The sequence below is a fragment of the Tupaia chinensis genome, unplaced genomic scaffold (assembly GCF_000334495.1).
Source record: "Tupaia chinensis unplaced genomic scaffold, TupChi_1.0 Scaffold000609_1, whole genome shotgun sequence".
Classification (NCBI taxonomy): domain Eukaryota; kingdom Metazoa; phylum Chordata; class Mammalia; order Scandentia; family Tupaiidae; genus Tupaia; species Tupaia belangeri.
Genome location: NW_006160128.1, coordinates 143,020 through 159,878, shown reverse-complemented (window position 1 = coordinate 159,878; position 16,859 = coordinate 143,020). Strand labels below are relative to the sequence as shown.

The 16,859-nt window shown below is 40.2% G+C and overlaps 1 pseudogene; it reads left to right on the top strand.

Annotated features, from left to right (window-relative positions):
- The first annotated feature begins 472 nt into the window (after nt 1-472).
- LOC102492485 (60S ribosomal protein L36-like) overlaps nt 473-16,859 on the top strand; it is a 23,225-nt pseudogene continuing 6,838 nt past the window's right edge.

Below are 16,859 nucleotides of genomic sequence, written 5' to 3'. Positions count from 1 at the left end.
AAGTGCTTTTAGGATGCTTTTGAAATTTAAGTAACTGAGCTTATTGGTTAGTACAAAATGTTTTAGTTTCCCCATGTCTCTTCCCGTTTTTTTCTTAATTATGAAGCCAGTTTTTGAAGGATTTACATTTTATACTTTGGTAAACTATTACCACATCTGATTTTCTCAGTGTTTAGAAACAACATTTTGGGGACCAGCAATTAGCCTAACGGCTATGTCGCTGAACTCCCATGTAGTCTACCACGGTTCAAGTCCCTGACCCGGTGGCTTAAACTCAGGCAGGGTGTGTGCGCCTGCGTGCCCAGGATTCTGAGAAGAGAATGGAGAAGGGATTGTGGCGTGGCCATCCCCCCTGGGGGGTGATTTCTCGCTTTCTGTCTCTCTGTCTCTCCAGCAAGCTCACGCATCCTGTAACAAAAACCTCTAAAAAAAAAAAAAAGAAACAAGAAACAACATTTTTTGGGCTCTGGCCCGCGCCTGCCTCCAGAGTAGATATCCCAGCGTGCTGCACGGCACTGGCCCTTCCGCCCCAGTAGTCACTGGAGAGCCGCAGCCATGGCTCTGCTGTACCTCATGGCCTTGGGCCTCAACAAGGGCCACAAAGTGACCAAGAACGTGAACAAGCCGAGGCACAGCGCCGCCGCGGGCGCCTCACCAAGCACACCAAGATCGTGTGTGACATGATCCAGGAGGTGTGCGGCTTCGCCCCCTACCAGCGGCGCGCCGTGGAGCTGCTCAAGGTGTCCAAGAACAAGCGCGCGCTCAAGTTCATCAAGAAGCAGGTGGGCTATGTCACTGAACTCCCATGTAGTTGACCGTGGTTCGTGTCCCGGACCTGGTGGCTTAAAACTCACGCTGGGCGCGTGTGTGTGCATGCCCAAGATCCCGAGAGGAGAATGGAGGAGAAGGGATTGCGGTGTGGCCATCCCCCCTGGGGGGTGATTTCTCGCTTTCTCTCTCTCTGTCTCTCTCTGTCTGTCTGGTGAGCGCACGCGCCCTATAGTGAAAACCTCTCAAAAAGAAAAAAAAAAGAAGGAGGTGGGGATGCACATCCTCGCCCAGAGGAAGGCCGAAGGACTGAGCTCGCCCTGTGCCCGCCCTGTGCCAATAAAGCAGACTTAACCCCCACCAAAAAAGAAACAACATTTTTTGGAGACCAGCAGTTAGCATAATGGTTGTCACTGAACTCCCATGTAGTCAACCACGGTTCAAGTCCTGGACACAGTGGCTTAAACTCATGCTGGGCGCGTGTGCGAGCGTGCCCAAGATCCTGAGAGGAGAATGGAGGAGAAGGGATTGCGGCATGGCCATTCCCCCCCTCCCCCCCCAGGTGATTTCTCGCTTGCTGTCTCTCTCTTTCTGGCGAGCGCATGCACTCTATAGGAAAAAAAAAATTTTTTTTTTGAAGTAATAATTGAAAACAAAGATATAGGATGCAGAGAGATTGGGAAGGGATGGGGGAAAGGGAAAAAAAAAGGGTAATTTGAAATTCTAGGCCCTTCTTGTCTTTTTGTTCTTTATAAGTTAATGATCACAATTTTTTTTCTGGCATTTTCTCTAAAGTTGGCGGACCCACGCCCCCCGCTCAGTTTCCTGTGAGCCTGGGAAGGCAGGCGCTGTGATTGAATCGTTTTTGTGTCACCCACAGCCGGGCATGTACCTTGTAAACAGAAGGCACTAAAAACATGGTAAACAGTTATTGAATGATGTTGACCTTACTTCAAATCTTAGCCTAATGTTCTTTACTTTTCCTTCCATCTAAAAGCAGGTGAGAAATAAAACAGAGATAATCACCTATCTTAAGTCACAGCCTGTCAATAACAAAATGAAGAGGAAGACTATCTTGTCACTTCTTGTCCTCCTCTTTCTCTTTTAGTTAACTCTTGCTTTTATATCACTAGAGAAATACATAGAAATTGTGGGAAAAAAATCTTACCACTTCTTTATGAAAATTCACACCTACTAAAATTTAACAGTTTTCTATGGATACAAAGTTGCTTAGTATAGGTTGGTTTCATTGCTTACATTGTTAGGTAATTTTTAAAAAATGAAGTTCAGGAAGGGACCAGCAGGTGGCGGTAAGGTGCTGGACTCCCACAGTTTGAGTCCTGGACCTGGCAGCTTACTTTCTCGCTTTCCCTCTCTGTTTCTCTTCCTGTGACTTTCTAGTCAAATTAAAAAATAAATAAACTAAATTAAATCAATAATTCTAAAAAAAATAAAGTTCAGGGAGATCAATCTCATGTAAAAATGGCCATCTTCCCTCAGAAGGTGATTTTTTCACTTCTCTCTCTCTGTCTGTATTTCTCTGGCAAGTGCCACAACTTATGGCAAATTCTGTAAAAATTAAAGAAGATGGCTGGGGGCTAGGTGCAGTGGCATATACCTGTAGTCTCACCTATGTGAGAGGCTGAGGTAAGAAAATTTTAAGCCAGCCTGAGCCACATATTGAAATCATGTCTCTAAAAATAAAAATAAATAGAGCAGATAGCATAATGGTTACATCACTGGACACCCACATAGTCAACTGCAGTTTGAGTCCCAGACCTGGGGGCTTAAAACTCATGCTGGGCACATGTGTGTGCATGCCCAAAATCCAGAGAGGAGAATGGAGGAGAAGGGATTATGATGTGATCATCCTTCCTGGGGGGTGATTTTCGCTTTCTGTCTCTCTGTCTCTCCAGCTGTAGTGAAAAAAAAATCTCCAAAAAAGGTAGATGAATAGGTAAAATTAAAAGTTAAAGAATAAAGAGAAGAAAGGGTTACAAAGAAAGTAACAAATACAAAAATTGGGCAAAGAAGATCCAACATACATATAATAGATGTTGAAGAAAAGGTAAATCAGATCAATGGAATAGAATAAACAATAAGAGCTATAAGAAAAAAGAGAAAAAGAGAGAGAAGGAAAATAAAATGTAAAAACATGTTCTTACTTTAAATAACAATAATAGAATTGATACTGTATAATAATAAATTTAAAAAAAGCACAGTGCAATCCTAGGTAGAACCAACCCATAATGACTAACATTAAAATATAGTCTCAATAGTTTGAGTATCCAGCAAAAGACCAGGTCATTTGTATGAGAGAAATAAAAGCACCTTGCTCCCAAAATTTTGACAGACATGCTTTATGCAAAAATGAAAGTAGAATATAGTATTTCAGAAGTTCAAGAAGTGTTCCCTATAACCATGGCCTTCCAAGCATTTATCATTTTTAATTTTTTTAATCTTAACTATTCTGACTGGGGTTAGGTGGTATCTCATTGTGGTTTTAATTTGCATTGCCCTTGTGGTAAGGGATGTTGAGCATTTTTTCATATGCTTTTTGGCTGTTCACATGTCTTTCTTAGAGAATTATCTGTTAGCTCATTTGCCCGTCTTTTAAATGAGTTAATTTTTTTTTTGTAAGCTGCTGAGTTTCCTGTATATTCTGATTATCAGTCTGTTATCTGAGGCATAGTTTGCAAATATATTCTCACATTTTGAGAGTTGCCAATTCACTTGAATTATTGTTTCTTTTAATGAGAAAAAGATTTTTAACCTGATGTAATCCCACTTGTCTATTTTTGGAATTATTGCCTGGGGAATATAAATTAGTATAGCCACTGTGGAGAACCATATAGAGGTTCCTCAAAGACCTAGAAATAGAACCACCTTATGGTCCAAAACTTACAATCCTGGGCATCTACCCAAAGGATAGAAATACGTCAGTCAGAAAAGTACTTGCTCATCCATGTTTATTGTGGCATTACTCACAATTGCTAAGACATGGAACCGACCCAAATGTCGCACTCAAAAAAGTGTGGCACATATACACTATGGAATACTATTCAGCCATAAAAAAACAAGACTCTGGCATTTGATATAAAGTGGATGAACATAGAAGATTTACTACTAAGTGAAGTAAACCAGACTATGAAAAAGAGGCATTGTATGTCCCCACTGAATATATACTGAATGTCCACACTCTGTGGCAGAAATTGAAAGATATAAAAACATGAAGAACAACTACAGATACTTGAGTCAGTGTGAGAGGAGGGTAGGAAATGGTGGTGGGTGGTGGTGAGAGGAAGGGAACCAAGGGGAAAAGAAAGAAATAAAACATTTAAGGGACACAAAAATGGAAAATTATCTGTTGATTACAACATGTATGGTAATACCTTCAATTGGACTAATATTTAGTGTATTCATGCTGGGAAAATTCATTTTACAAGCTAGAATGATATACAGTGTTTGAACATAGAAATAGGTAAATAAACTAAAAAAAAAGGAAGAAAGAAAAAAGAAAAACATGCTGGGCATACATGTGTGTGTGCCCAAAAATCCTGAGAAAAGAAAGGAGGAGAAGGATTGTGGTGTGGTCATCCCACCTGGGGGATGTTCTCGCTCTTGCTCTCTCCCCCAAGTAAGCACACTTGCCCTTTAGCAAACTAAAAAAAAATAATAATTTTTAAAAATCATTATTCCCATTGTTCTTGATAACCGGAATTAGTGGTGAGGCTGAAAGGAGAGACACATTCCTTATTGAAAAGATCACTAAACACCCTGTAGTCTAGAATTTAGAAGCCCTGGTATCTTTCGGTGAGAAACACTATTTCTAGATCAAAATTGCTACTGCGTTGATCATTCTTTCTAGCATTTAGAGCTAGAGCATATGCCTCTTACGATTACACTATGTAAGTCGTCTTGATCTTAAATGCTACTCAAGGAAGAGTAAAGACAACACAAAAGTCCTAAATGAATTAAGTTCAGAAGAACTGAGAAACCTCCAACTGAGAGGAAAAACTCCAAGTTCTACTTTCTGCCATCAGTGGAATGAGAGACAGAGGTAAATCTCAGATTAGTCATAGAATCACAAGTACATTTTCTCATACGGGCACTTTCTGCTGTGAGATTTGTTTCTGCTGTGTTTCTGCCACTTGGTGAAAAGTAGGGCACGGTCATCAGCCGAGAGTGAGGGAGAGGGAGCAGGGGATGTCTGAACAGCAGGGAGAACATTTAAAATAGTTATCTCAGAGGAAAATAATCAACTTACTAGGGATACTTGGGGTTTCCAAACAGTGTGGGGAGAGTTTCGAGGTTCATGGCTGCAAATGACATGTCAGCAGTTCAGCTGGTTGGGAGAAGGTTTTTCAACAATTTGCAAGTAGAAGGTTGACTACGTGAGGGTGAGTCAGTGAAGCACTGTGTAATGGGAAGAAGAAAAAGACAATATTGAGCAGAGTTAACGATTCTGATAGGTCATGTCTTACTGTGTTAGAATTGGAAAATGTAAAATAATGGTTAAGTCAAATATATTTTTCAACTTTTCTCATGGATTTTATTGTTTAAAAATAGCCATTATGTATTTGGCAGAAGATCTTGAGCAAAGATGGAAAATAGTTTCCTTAACTCTAATTTATAAGTATATAGATAAGTAGATAGATTTAGCACCAATATTTAATTTTATGTATGGCTTTTCATTGTGTGTTTAAAAATCTACTTTGAAGTTTACTGGGCTTAAAGATTGAATGTTGGGACTAGCTGATGGTGTGGTGGTTAAGGGCACTGGACTCCCACATGTCTGACTGTGGTTTGAGTCCAGGACCTGGTGGCTTGCTTTCTCACCCCCCACCCCATCCCTCACCCCCGCCTCACTCTGTCCCTCTCTGGTCAAATTAATATAAATAAATAAATAAATAAAATAAACTTAAAAAAATTTATTGTTTAGGGGCCATTGGTGGTCGCACAAGCAGCAGGGCCCTGCCACTCAGTTCTAGAGCCATAGGGAAGGGCCAGGGTTCAGATCCGTGGGTCAACCTAAACATAGCAGGCATACCTGTGATCTTAGCTGACTGGAGAGCTAGGGAGTAGCAGAGTGGTAAGATCCAGTGAGGAGCAGGGATCTTCTCTCGCTCTCATGCACACACATGTGTTCTCTATCAGGAATCAAGGAAGTTTAAAAACACTACACAATAGAATATGCTATGTACTAATGTTTGTGTCCTCCCAAATCTATGTGCTGATGCTTTAATATGCAAGGTGATGGCATTAGAGGTAGGTTAGGTTTAAATGAGCTCATGAGGATGTCCCCTGCCCCCCACAATGGGATTGTGCCCTTAGATGGAGAGAAAGAGCTCTCTGTCTTCACCATGTGAGCGTACAGTTAGAGGACAGCCATCTATAAGCCAGGAGGAGGCTCTCACCAAGAGCCCAACCATGCTGCACCCTGATCTTCGACTTACAGCTCCCGAAATGTGAGAAATACATGTTTATTGTTTAAACCTGCTCCCCAAATTTGTAGTATTGTTTTAGCAGCCAAACTGATGGACAAGTATGTAAAGCATTTTGGAATTTTAGAATCAGGAGTCTAGTTTATGCTGTTAATGTCAATTCCTGGAATATGCTTTATTTACATCCTACCTGTCTCAAGAAAGAAAATCTTTACAGGACAATAAAAATTGGGATTGTCCTGGGCTGACTTTATAGTGCAGCCATTTTTGTGCTACATGGAGGAAGTTGGATCCCTTGTGGCTGACCAGGGTTCAAGTCTCTGCTCTGGAGGCTTGAAATACATGCTAGGTGTGCATATGCATGCCTTGGATTCTGATGGGATGGAAAATTAGAAGAGAAAGAATTATACCATGAACAGACCTTACTAGGGTGCCCTCTCCTCCCTCTCTTTCTCTATCATGCACTCACACGTCTCCTCTGAAAAAAAAAAAAAAGTTGATTTTTCTGATCTAGCCACAATGGCTCAAGTTATTAAATACTACTGCTTAGGCTGAGACCACACAGACACTCAGATTTGGTTCCCAGACCAACCTAAACAGTCCAGGAGGCAGTAGGAGGCTGGGGCTGGGGCAGGAGGACCCCAATATGGCAAGACTCTATCAAAAATACTTCTCATTTTCTCTTTTCTTCTCCCTTTCTCACCTCAAATTGTGATTGTCTTTTTTTAAAGAAAAGATTCCTGAAACATATTCATTTCATTATGTACTTTAATTGCACATCCTTTTGCGAGCAGGTTAAAGAAAAACATCCTCTTCTAGGGTAACTCTTACTCACTGTCCAAGTCTCTGCTAAATGGCATTTTCTCTGGGAAAGCTTTCCCGATCCCTGGAGTTCAGGCTGGTGTGCCTCATGCTCTCACAGTACCGTGAGTACACTTCCAGCGAAGGGTGTGGAAACTGTTTCCTTGTCTTTCATCACTAACCTGTAAACATCTGGGGATGGGGTCATGCCTGTCCACCAAGACATTTGGACAACAAACCCCACCCTGTTCGAGGTAGGGCTCTGTGTCTATTTGTTGAATGAATAAAGAGATTTTCTCTAGAAAAGCCACTAGCCAATTTGGTAATAGTAAAATCTGCTTTAGGAAATGCAAAGTTTTCCTCCCCTCCTATTTCTGTTGAATTAAAAGAAACAGAAAAAAGAAAAAGTAAAACTAAATGGCCAGGGTTTTTAAATTGCCCATGTGTCAGAAATGTTGGAAACATTAAAAAAAAAAAAATCTGAACACTAAAGCAAAACAATGAGTTTTGCCAAGAAGGAAACAAGAATGTGACATTAAAATTAGCATAGCCATTCCCGATTTTGAAAAGGCAACTATCAGAGGAATTTTTTTTAAGACAATGAAAGGTTTGGTTACCATGGAACCGGGTAAGTACGTACAGAGAACATATAGACATTTTGTTCAAATCATTTCATTTTACGCAAACCAGTGAGTGAGCCCATTTTGGCACTTTTGTTTGTTGTCATCTTTGTCCAAAATCATGTGCTCTGAGGAAAACTATGAATTGCTTTAAACATTAACAGATGCTGGATTTAAAGAGTGATCCACTTCTAAACTGCTGCTTACCATGGAACACTTACGTATATATTTTCTGTTCTGCACCACGTTTGAAACTTGGTATGAATACTAGAAAGAGGTTTTTTATGTTCAAGAAAATGTAAAATATGTGCTGCAAAAAGCAATGGCCTGATGGTTGTTTGTTTCTTCTTTGTATTTGGAATTGGTTGACGTCAACCCATTTCTGCTCAAATCTACTCGGCATGATGATAATAGCTAACAGTTCCTGAGAGCTGCAGTGTGCCAGGCACTGTTCAAAGGGCTTCCTGTGTATTAATTCATCTTAAGCCTCATGATATGCCATAAGAATATGATCCCCTTTTACCGATGAAGAACCTGAGCTGTGCCTAGGGACACAACCTGAAGCATCTGGGATTTGAACTAAAGCTGTCAAGCTCTAAACCCTGAGTTCCTCCTAGTTCTAAGCAAAAGCCTACTTTGTTCAACTTAGCAGTAGGGCAATTTTTCAAAGGGCAGTGGGCAGTCGCAGATGTTTGGGGAATGCTGGAGGGCTACCAGGAGGCTGGACAGCCAGGAGCAATCCCTGGAACCACAGTGTAGAGCAGCTCTGGTGAGAAAAACTACTGTCCCTAGACAGCTGCTGGCCACGAGGTGTGCAATACACTAGATACTCTAGACCTGATTGTCAGTTTTGGCAAGCACAGTCTTAGTCTTTTATTTATTTATTTTTTTTTAAGAGAGAGATTTTTTTCCTATAGGGCAGATGCACTTGCCAGAGAGACAGAGAGATAATCCCTCAGGGGGATTGGCCATGCCACAATCCCCTATCCTCCAGTCTCCTCTTGGTATCTTGGGCATGCATGCCACTCACTTGGTTTGAGTTTTTAAGCCACCTGGTCCAGGACTCAAACTGTGGTCGACTATGTGGGAGTCCAGTGACATAACCATTACACCATCTGCTGGTCCCCAGGCTCTTACTCTTTTGGAAATTTTGTTTAAACTAAATTAAATATATATCACTATTTCACTAATGTCAATCGATGTTCCGCTGAGGTGGACAATTGTACTTGCTAACCATTAGTTAATAAACTGGGTCATATAGACTTGGCAGAAATGATTCTTTGGGGTGAGATATTGTTTTGGAGACAAAGATGTGAGGGGTGTGGCCTAGGTGAAAAAGGGTGAAGAAAGAATCTCAGATATTGATGTTTATAAATGTTTGTTCTATTTTTTCTTTTCTTTTTTTTTTTTTACAATTAAAGTATGTATTTATTTTGGTACAAAAATTTTTTAAAACTCATATATGGTTTTTCCATTATATGTATTTCTATGAGCTTTTTTCCCCCTGAAACATTTTTTTATATTAATTTACATTCATTCCCTGAACATCATCACAGCATACAAAATGTGATTTCCCATCAAGAATATACTGCATAGGGGCTTGATCATGCATGCTACCATCAATAATTTTCCATTGAAACTTGGTGTGAATACTAGAAAGAGGTTTCTTATGTTCAAGAAAATGTAAAATATGTGCTGTAAAAAGCAATGGCCTGATGGTTGTTTGTTTCTCCTTTGTATTTGGAATTGGTTGACGTCAACCCACATATAACCCCTATTTCTGACCCTCTGCCATTTCCCACCCTCCTCCTACACTATCTCTGGTGTCTACAGTTGTTTTCCATTCCTATTTCCCCCCACATTTTATTGATTCACAAAATTTCTTAAATAATCTAACTACTTTCAATAGCAAGTTCAGCTGATATGTACATATTTGTGAATACATGTCTGACTTTATGCATGAAACACTGAGTAGAATGAATATACCATAAGGTAGCACCTAGCTGATGCTATATAGCTTACTATGGTTCTTAAATAGGTATTTTTAATATATTTTTTTAATTTCAAGAAAAGCAGTTTTAACTTTAATAAATCATAGAAATGCTAAGAAACTTTGCTTAATACTTAAAGCCAGGAAGCAGGTTAGGATTCTGTTCAAATATTAGGTACATGAACCTATCAACAGCTCAAGACAGGACAAAAATCCTTAAAACTGGAAAACAAAGCCTAGAAGAAAATCAGCAATGTTTTAGTCAAAAGTCATAAAATGCTATTTCACCAGATCAGTCTCATATACTTAATCTATCTTCTTCTTGTGGTTCGATCTTCCAAATTAAATTCTGGGATATAATATTCAACTCTAGACTTGTCCCTATGATTAAGTTGGCCATTATCTTAGTTTTTAAATTCTTATTTCTGTGTGTATTTAATTTTCCTGGCATAGCATTCCCTTGAGAACTTGGAGATCCGGTCTGGTGTTGGCAAATTCTTTCAAGTTTGGTTTCTCTGAGAATGTTCTTATCTTTTCTTCCCATATGAAGGGTAATCTTGCCAGATACAGTATTCTTGGTTGAAATTGCTTTACCCTTAACACTTCGAATATGTTTTCCTGTTCTTTCCTTGCTTGCGTGGTTTCTGATGAGAGTTCTGCTGTTAACCTGATGGGATATCCTTTGTAGGTAACTTGCCGTTTTTCTCTCGCCAATCTGAGTATCTTGTCTTTGTCTGTGGTTTTGGTCAATCTGGCTAAACTGTGTCTTGGAGAAGATCTTCTTGGGCTGGTTCTATTTGGGGTCCTTTGTATTTCTTGGGACTGGATATTTGAGTGCCTCTCTAGGTTTGGAAAGTTTTCTTCCAGGATTTCAGGGAATAGATTGTCAATGCCCTGATGAGTCTCTTCACCTTCGGGGATACCAATTATCTGGATGTTTGGACATTTGATGGTATCTAGTATTTCTAATATATTATTCTTATTTTGGGGGCAATTTTCTCAGTGTTTGTGATGGATTTTTCTAGGCCAGTGATTTAATATTCTATGTCTGAGATTCGATTTTTGGTATGATCTAGTCTGCTTTTAATACTTTCAAGGGAGATTTTAACTTCCTGTATTATAGCCTTCATCTCTAACAGGTCCATTTGACTCTTTTTTTATAGTGTGTATTTCCTCTTTTAGATCTTGCAAAACTTCCTCACCTCCTGGAACTTACCAGCTCCTTTCTCCTGCCTCTTCAGCAGTTCATTGTCTCTATTCTCTTCTATCTCTGTTAACTTTGTCATTATGAATATTCTAAATTCTTTATCAGAAATTTCCGTGATTTTCATTGAACCGTCTGTGCATGAAGAGGATTTATTCTTTTCTCTTGGAGGAGAAGTATTTTCTTGCTTTCCCATATTTCTTTTGACCCTGGGGTGATTTCTAATCATCTGATGGATGGTGTGTTTCTTCCTAAACTTGAAGTTCAATCTGAGTGTTCAGGAGCATGCAGAAGGAGGTGATCTGGAATCTCTTTGCTGTTCCTTTTTTTTTTTCCCCCTTTGTGCAGCAAATTCAGTGGATATTGAGGAATATGTTAACCCTAATAGTATTTGGATGTTTGACTATGGATCCCTTAGGTCTGTCTAGAAACACAGTGAATGGAGATTAAGGAGCAGAGTGATGAGATAAAAGAAACAGAAAAGGAAACAGAGAGAGGGAAAAAGAAAACAAAGAGAAAGAAGAGAAAAAAAGAAAAAAAATTTTTTAAAAAAGCAAAAGGTAAAAAACAAAATCGCTAGTTCTCAAAATCACTAGTTCTCAGCAGCTATTGAGGAGTCATCTCTTCTTTTCTTTTCTTTCTTTCTTTCTTTTTTTCTTTTTTAGAGGTTTTCGCTACAGGGTGCATGCGCTCGCCAGACAGACAGAGAGAGACAGAGAGACAGAAAGCGAGAAGTCACCCCCCAGGGGGTATGGTCATGCCTCAATCCCTTCTCCTCCATTCTCCTCTTGTGATCTTGGGCACACACGCACATGCGCCCAGCGTGAGTTCTAAGCCTCCGGGTCCAGGACGTGAACCGCGGTCGACTATGTGGGAGTCCAGCGACATAGCCATTACGCTAACTGCTGGTTCCCGAAGAAAGCCTGCCCCTTCCCTCTCTGGAGGGGAGGGGGAAAAGAGGATTATTACCAAGATAAAGGAGGGTCTGAAAACCAAGAGAATACTTTACCTTAAAAATTTTTTTAAAGAAAAAATTACAGATAAATGAGAAGACAGAGAGAGAGGCAGAGAAGGACAGAGACAGAGAGAAGGCTAGAGGGGCTCCCTACCACTTAAGTTTGTGGGTTGGAGGCTGGATTATCAGTAGAAAATCTTTATTTCTTTTTCTTCCCTAAGTCACTAGTTCTCAGCAGCCATAGAGTTTTCTTCTCTGTTCTAATTTTTTCTACTCTGTTTGGGGAGCTAGTGTGTTCATTAGGAACGCAGGGTTAAGTTACCAAGGCTGATTTTAAGGGACAAAGAACCCCTAGGAACTAGGCTTTTATCAAAGATCAGATGCCGGAGGGTTAATTCTTCCTTTCTATAAAATAGAGTAGACCTATTATCCATAGTATACAGGAGTGGAAGGGTTGATTGTATATATCTCTTCTCAACTCCACATTCAGTGATATCATATTGGTGACTCAAAATAGGTCGTGTGGGAGTATTTATACCACGATGATTGGCAAACACCTTCAGAGCACCAGTTTTTCAGCACATCACTCTCAGTAGTTGTAGGCTCAACAGAACTGCCAGAGTAGACATCAAGGGGCTCATGTGCAATGTTTTCTTCACACAAAACCTAATGCTGTGATACAAAGCAGGATATATATTGTATTTATTTTATTTTTATTTAATATGCTAGAGAGTGCGTGCACTCATAGGAGAGAAGCAGGGAGAGAAAGGGAAAGCGGAATAAACCTTGCCACTATCTCTACTGCTCCATGTCTCTTTTTGGGAATTTTGGGCACACATGCACACATGTCTGGTGTGTTTATCAAGCCACTGGGTCTGGGACTTGAACTGTGCAGTGGACCATGTGGGACTCAGCCACCTTAATCACCATGCTACCGACTGGCCCAATTTTTATTCACTTAACATTTAAAAAGTCATGGAGAATAGAGCTGGTCCAATGGCCTACTGGTTAAGAGAACTGGATCCCTTAACATAACCAACTGTGACCACCTGTGACCACCTGTGCATTTCTAATCCTGACCCCAGTGGCTTGAGAACCATGTTGAATGTGTGTGAGTGCCCAAAATTCCAAAAGGATGAAGAAATGAAGGAAAAGAGGCTGCGGTATGACCATGTACCAAAGGGGAGGGGTGCTTTCTCACTCTCTTTTTTATCTCTTTATCTCTCTGTAGAGATCACAGACATCCTCTTACTTATACATACATATAGATATAAATATACATAGATATAGATATAGATATGGAGGAGAGTGGACCTTAAGTTTCCTGGAGAAATGTATTTAAGATGAATAACTAAAATCGTGTCATCATTGATATGCTTTAACCATTCATGGAGTTAGATTTTAATATAGTATACTTCTTAAATTAATACTTAATAAGTTCAAAATATATTCAGGGTCAAAGATCTTTTTGAGACTATTCACTAGAATAATGAAAAATATGAAAGAGAGAAAAATGAACAGTCTCATTAACCATGAGTGCGTCATGTTGACCTCTTGCCCCCAGTGCAGTGTTCAGGGATATGCAGAGGAAGTTGTGTCCAACATGGCAGATCAGGGCAACAGTCCTGGCCCCAATGGCTTGAAAAAAAAAGCCAAGTGCTCATATGTGTGTGCTCAGGATCCTGACAGAATGGAGAACTGGAGGAAGAAATTGTGGTGTGATCATGTTCCACTGGCGGGGAGTGCTCTGTTTCTCCCTCTCTTGTCTCCCTTTATCTCTTTGGTATTAAAAGGAAAACAAATGAGTCAATCAAGATGCCACTGATTATTCTAGGACATGAACAAATCATAGCAGCCTGATGCATGCAAATTCTTCTCCCCTGACACCCCTTGCATATATTCTCACTGAGCTGCTCCCAGTGGGAAGAGGTCCCTTAACTACAGCTTAGCATCTTGACAGATGGCTGCAGATGAAGAGCAGAGGAGATAGTGAGGAATATCAGGGAGAACCACAGGTCTGATGAGGGTATTTTTTTCAATTTGCCAGAAGGTCCATGTATTTGCTGAAGAAAGACAAAGAGAGAAATAGGGACAGAGAGAGAAAATGAGAAAATACATTCCATGGGGAATAGTCATGCTGAAATCCCTTCTTCATCTTTCCTACCTATTGGGATTTGGGGCAGGCACAAACATATAGCCAGTGTATTTTTCAAACCGCTGGGTCTGGGATTTGAACTATGTGATTAGCCATGGTGATTCAGCTACCTTAATCACCACGCCACTGGCTGGCCCCAGAAATTTATTTTCTCACAATTCTGGATTTTATAAGACCAAGATGAAGACTTTAGGTGAGTTCGTCTCAGCAAGGGTGACTTCCTGGCTTACAGAGATCGTCCTGCTCCTTGCTGTGTGCTCACATGGTCTTCCCTCAGTGCGTGTGTGCAGGAGTGGGTAGGGAGAGAGCCCTCCGGTGTCGCTTTTCCTCAATCCTATCAGACCAGGGCCAACTCTTAGACCTTACTTAATTTTAATTACTTCCCCAGAGACCTCATGTCCAAATTCAGCTGCACTGGTAGTTTGAACTTCAAAATATGCATTCAGAGGGACACAAACACTCTGTCCATAACAGCCGCCAACAACGCCAGTCTGGGACGGAGGGCGCCCGGCATCTGGAGTCAAGCTCCAAGCATGGCATGTCTCCGGGTTGACTGTGAGGGCTTCTGCTCTTTTTCAGTCCAATTTCCCTCAGAATGAGGGAAGGGGCCAAAGTCAAGAGATTTTTATTTTATTGCCTGAGTAGTCAAGGCTGAGGAAAATGGGGGAAGTTAATACCCATTAAGGCGTAAGGCCTGAAAAGAGGGTAAGGAAAAAGGCAACGTCAAGATTTTTATCCAACCCATAGTGGCTGAGGTGAATTTAGGGTACTATCCCTAAAAAGAGGGCTTTCTCTCTGTCCCACAGTCATTCTTGGTGCCTTGCTTTTAATGTGTGGAAACTAAAGCCAGCCCTGCTGTCAACTCAGGAACCGCTGCCCAGGCCTGTCCTAAAATGTCTGACCACAGAATATAAAATAGGCCGTACTGTGGGACCTCCCCCCACCAAAGTGAAGCTAAGAAAGAACTCAGATTTCTAAATGAGTTAATAATTTTTAAAATTAGACGTACTAAGTTTTGTATCAATATAATTGATGTAACATTTTAAGTATTAAGATATTGGTTCATTAACATTAGAGATTATAATTTTAAAAAATATTTCTTTAATGTAAAACAATTCTTATTTCTCTTTTTCAGATAAACTGTAGCTCTGCAACCCCAGTGATAAGCTCCCAGGTAGGTCCCTGGAGTTGTCCTGGAAATAAACCCAATGGCTGTCGCCAGATCACCAGAGGTACCGGGATGTGGCTCTGGGTATTTTCACTGGGGAGTGAGCCTCGGACCACCTCAGCTGCGCTTCGCTGGCTCTTTCATTTTCTTTGAGTAGTTTGATATTTTTTGTTGTAGTTTGCTAACATGTAGGTTTTGCCCACTGTCTAATTATTACATTCCATCATTAGAGAGGGTGCACATGAACCAGCTATCTGAACGAATGGCAATGTTTTATACTGACATTTTAATCAGTGGAACTCACTGTCATAAAATCTCTGTGAGACAGTAATGATTTGCAAAGCCTAATATTACATCTTTTGTAGAGCCTGGCATCTGTGTATAATTGACCGATTTATTAGATGCTTGTGGTCCATTGATTTTCTAGACAGAAAAAAAAAATTGGATTGCAGTTTCTGGCTGCTATTTTCCTCAAATTGATCGTGTTGGCTTTCATAAATGTTCCCTTTGTACCCGGACTCTTTCTTGTATACAAAAGAAACTGTATTATATACAGTGTGGTGTCGCTGGCCGTGGAATTAGAGTCACAGGTTTCTTTCTTCCCTTCCTTGCAGAGGCTCTTTTTTTCATTATCGTTGCGAAATATTTTGAAGGCAGTTTTATTCAGAGGAATTTTTCTTACAAAAGGCTGCTGATTTTCTGAGTAGACATCTCTTCAGTCTAGTATTAGCCTTGTAAAAGAAATATTCTGAAAGCTACTTTGCTTGATTTGCAACGACGGCAGACAAATACAAGTTTATAGACAGCTGCTCTTAGGGCCATTTCCAAGGTATGGGTGATTTTCAGAAAAATTTTCTTTTTCCTATTACTAATAAAACATTTCTAGCTTGAATGGGAGTTTTAGGAAAAGAAGCCACAGTGTTGCAGTCTGGCCACACAATGATTAAATGCTAATAGTTATCTCCATTCCCTTACATGTAAAATATGTGCAACACATTTAACATGTGTGAGTATACCGTATGTCAATGTCTAACATCCGTGAGTTTAAGATTCTTGACACTTCTGGATTTGTGAAACATGCTAGAAGTTAAAAAAAAAAAGTTAAGGAGAAAAATAGAAGCTTTTTTTTTGTTCCTGGAAAGCCAACCTAAGCTAAGTATGAAAAGTAAACAAAGACATTTCAAGGAAGGGAAACAATAGGTTAATATCGCTCATGAGAAAGATGCAAAAATCCTCAATGAAATATTAATAAATTGAATCTAATGATATATAAAAGGAATCATACACCATAACCAAATGGGATTTATTCAGATATGAACAGTGGTTCAACATTCGACTAGTAATTAGTATAAGCAATCCCAACAGTAGGCTAAGAAAGAAAAATTACATGATCATATCAGATAGATACAGGAAAAGCATTTGCTAAAATCCAATACCCACTTAAAATAAAAACTGTCAACTAATTAGGAAGAGAAGAGCTTTATCAAATTGATAAAGAACATGTTCAAAAACCTACAGCTATATGGGAACCAGCGGTTAGCGTAATGGCTATGTCGCTGGACTCCCACGTAGTCGACCATAGTTCGCGTCCCGGACCCAGTGGCTTAAAACTCACGCCGGGCGTATGTGCGTGTGTGCCCAAGATCCCGAGAGGAGAATGGAGGAGAAGGGATTGTGGCATGGCCATCCCCCCTGGGGGGTGATTTCTCACTTTCTGTCTCTATGTCTCTCTCTGTCTGTGTGCGAGCGCACGT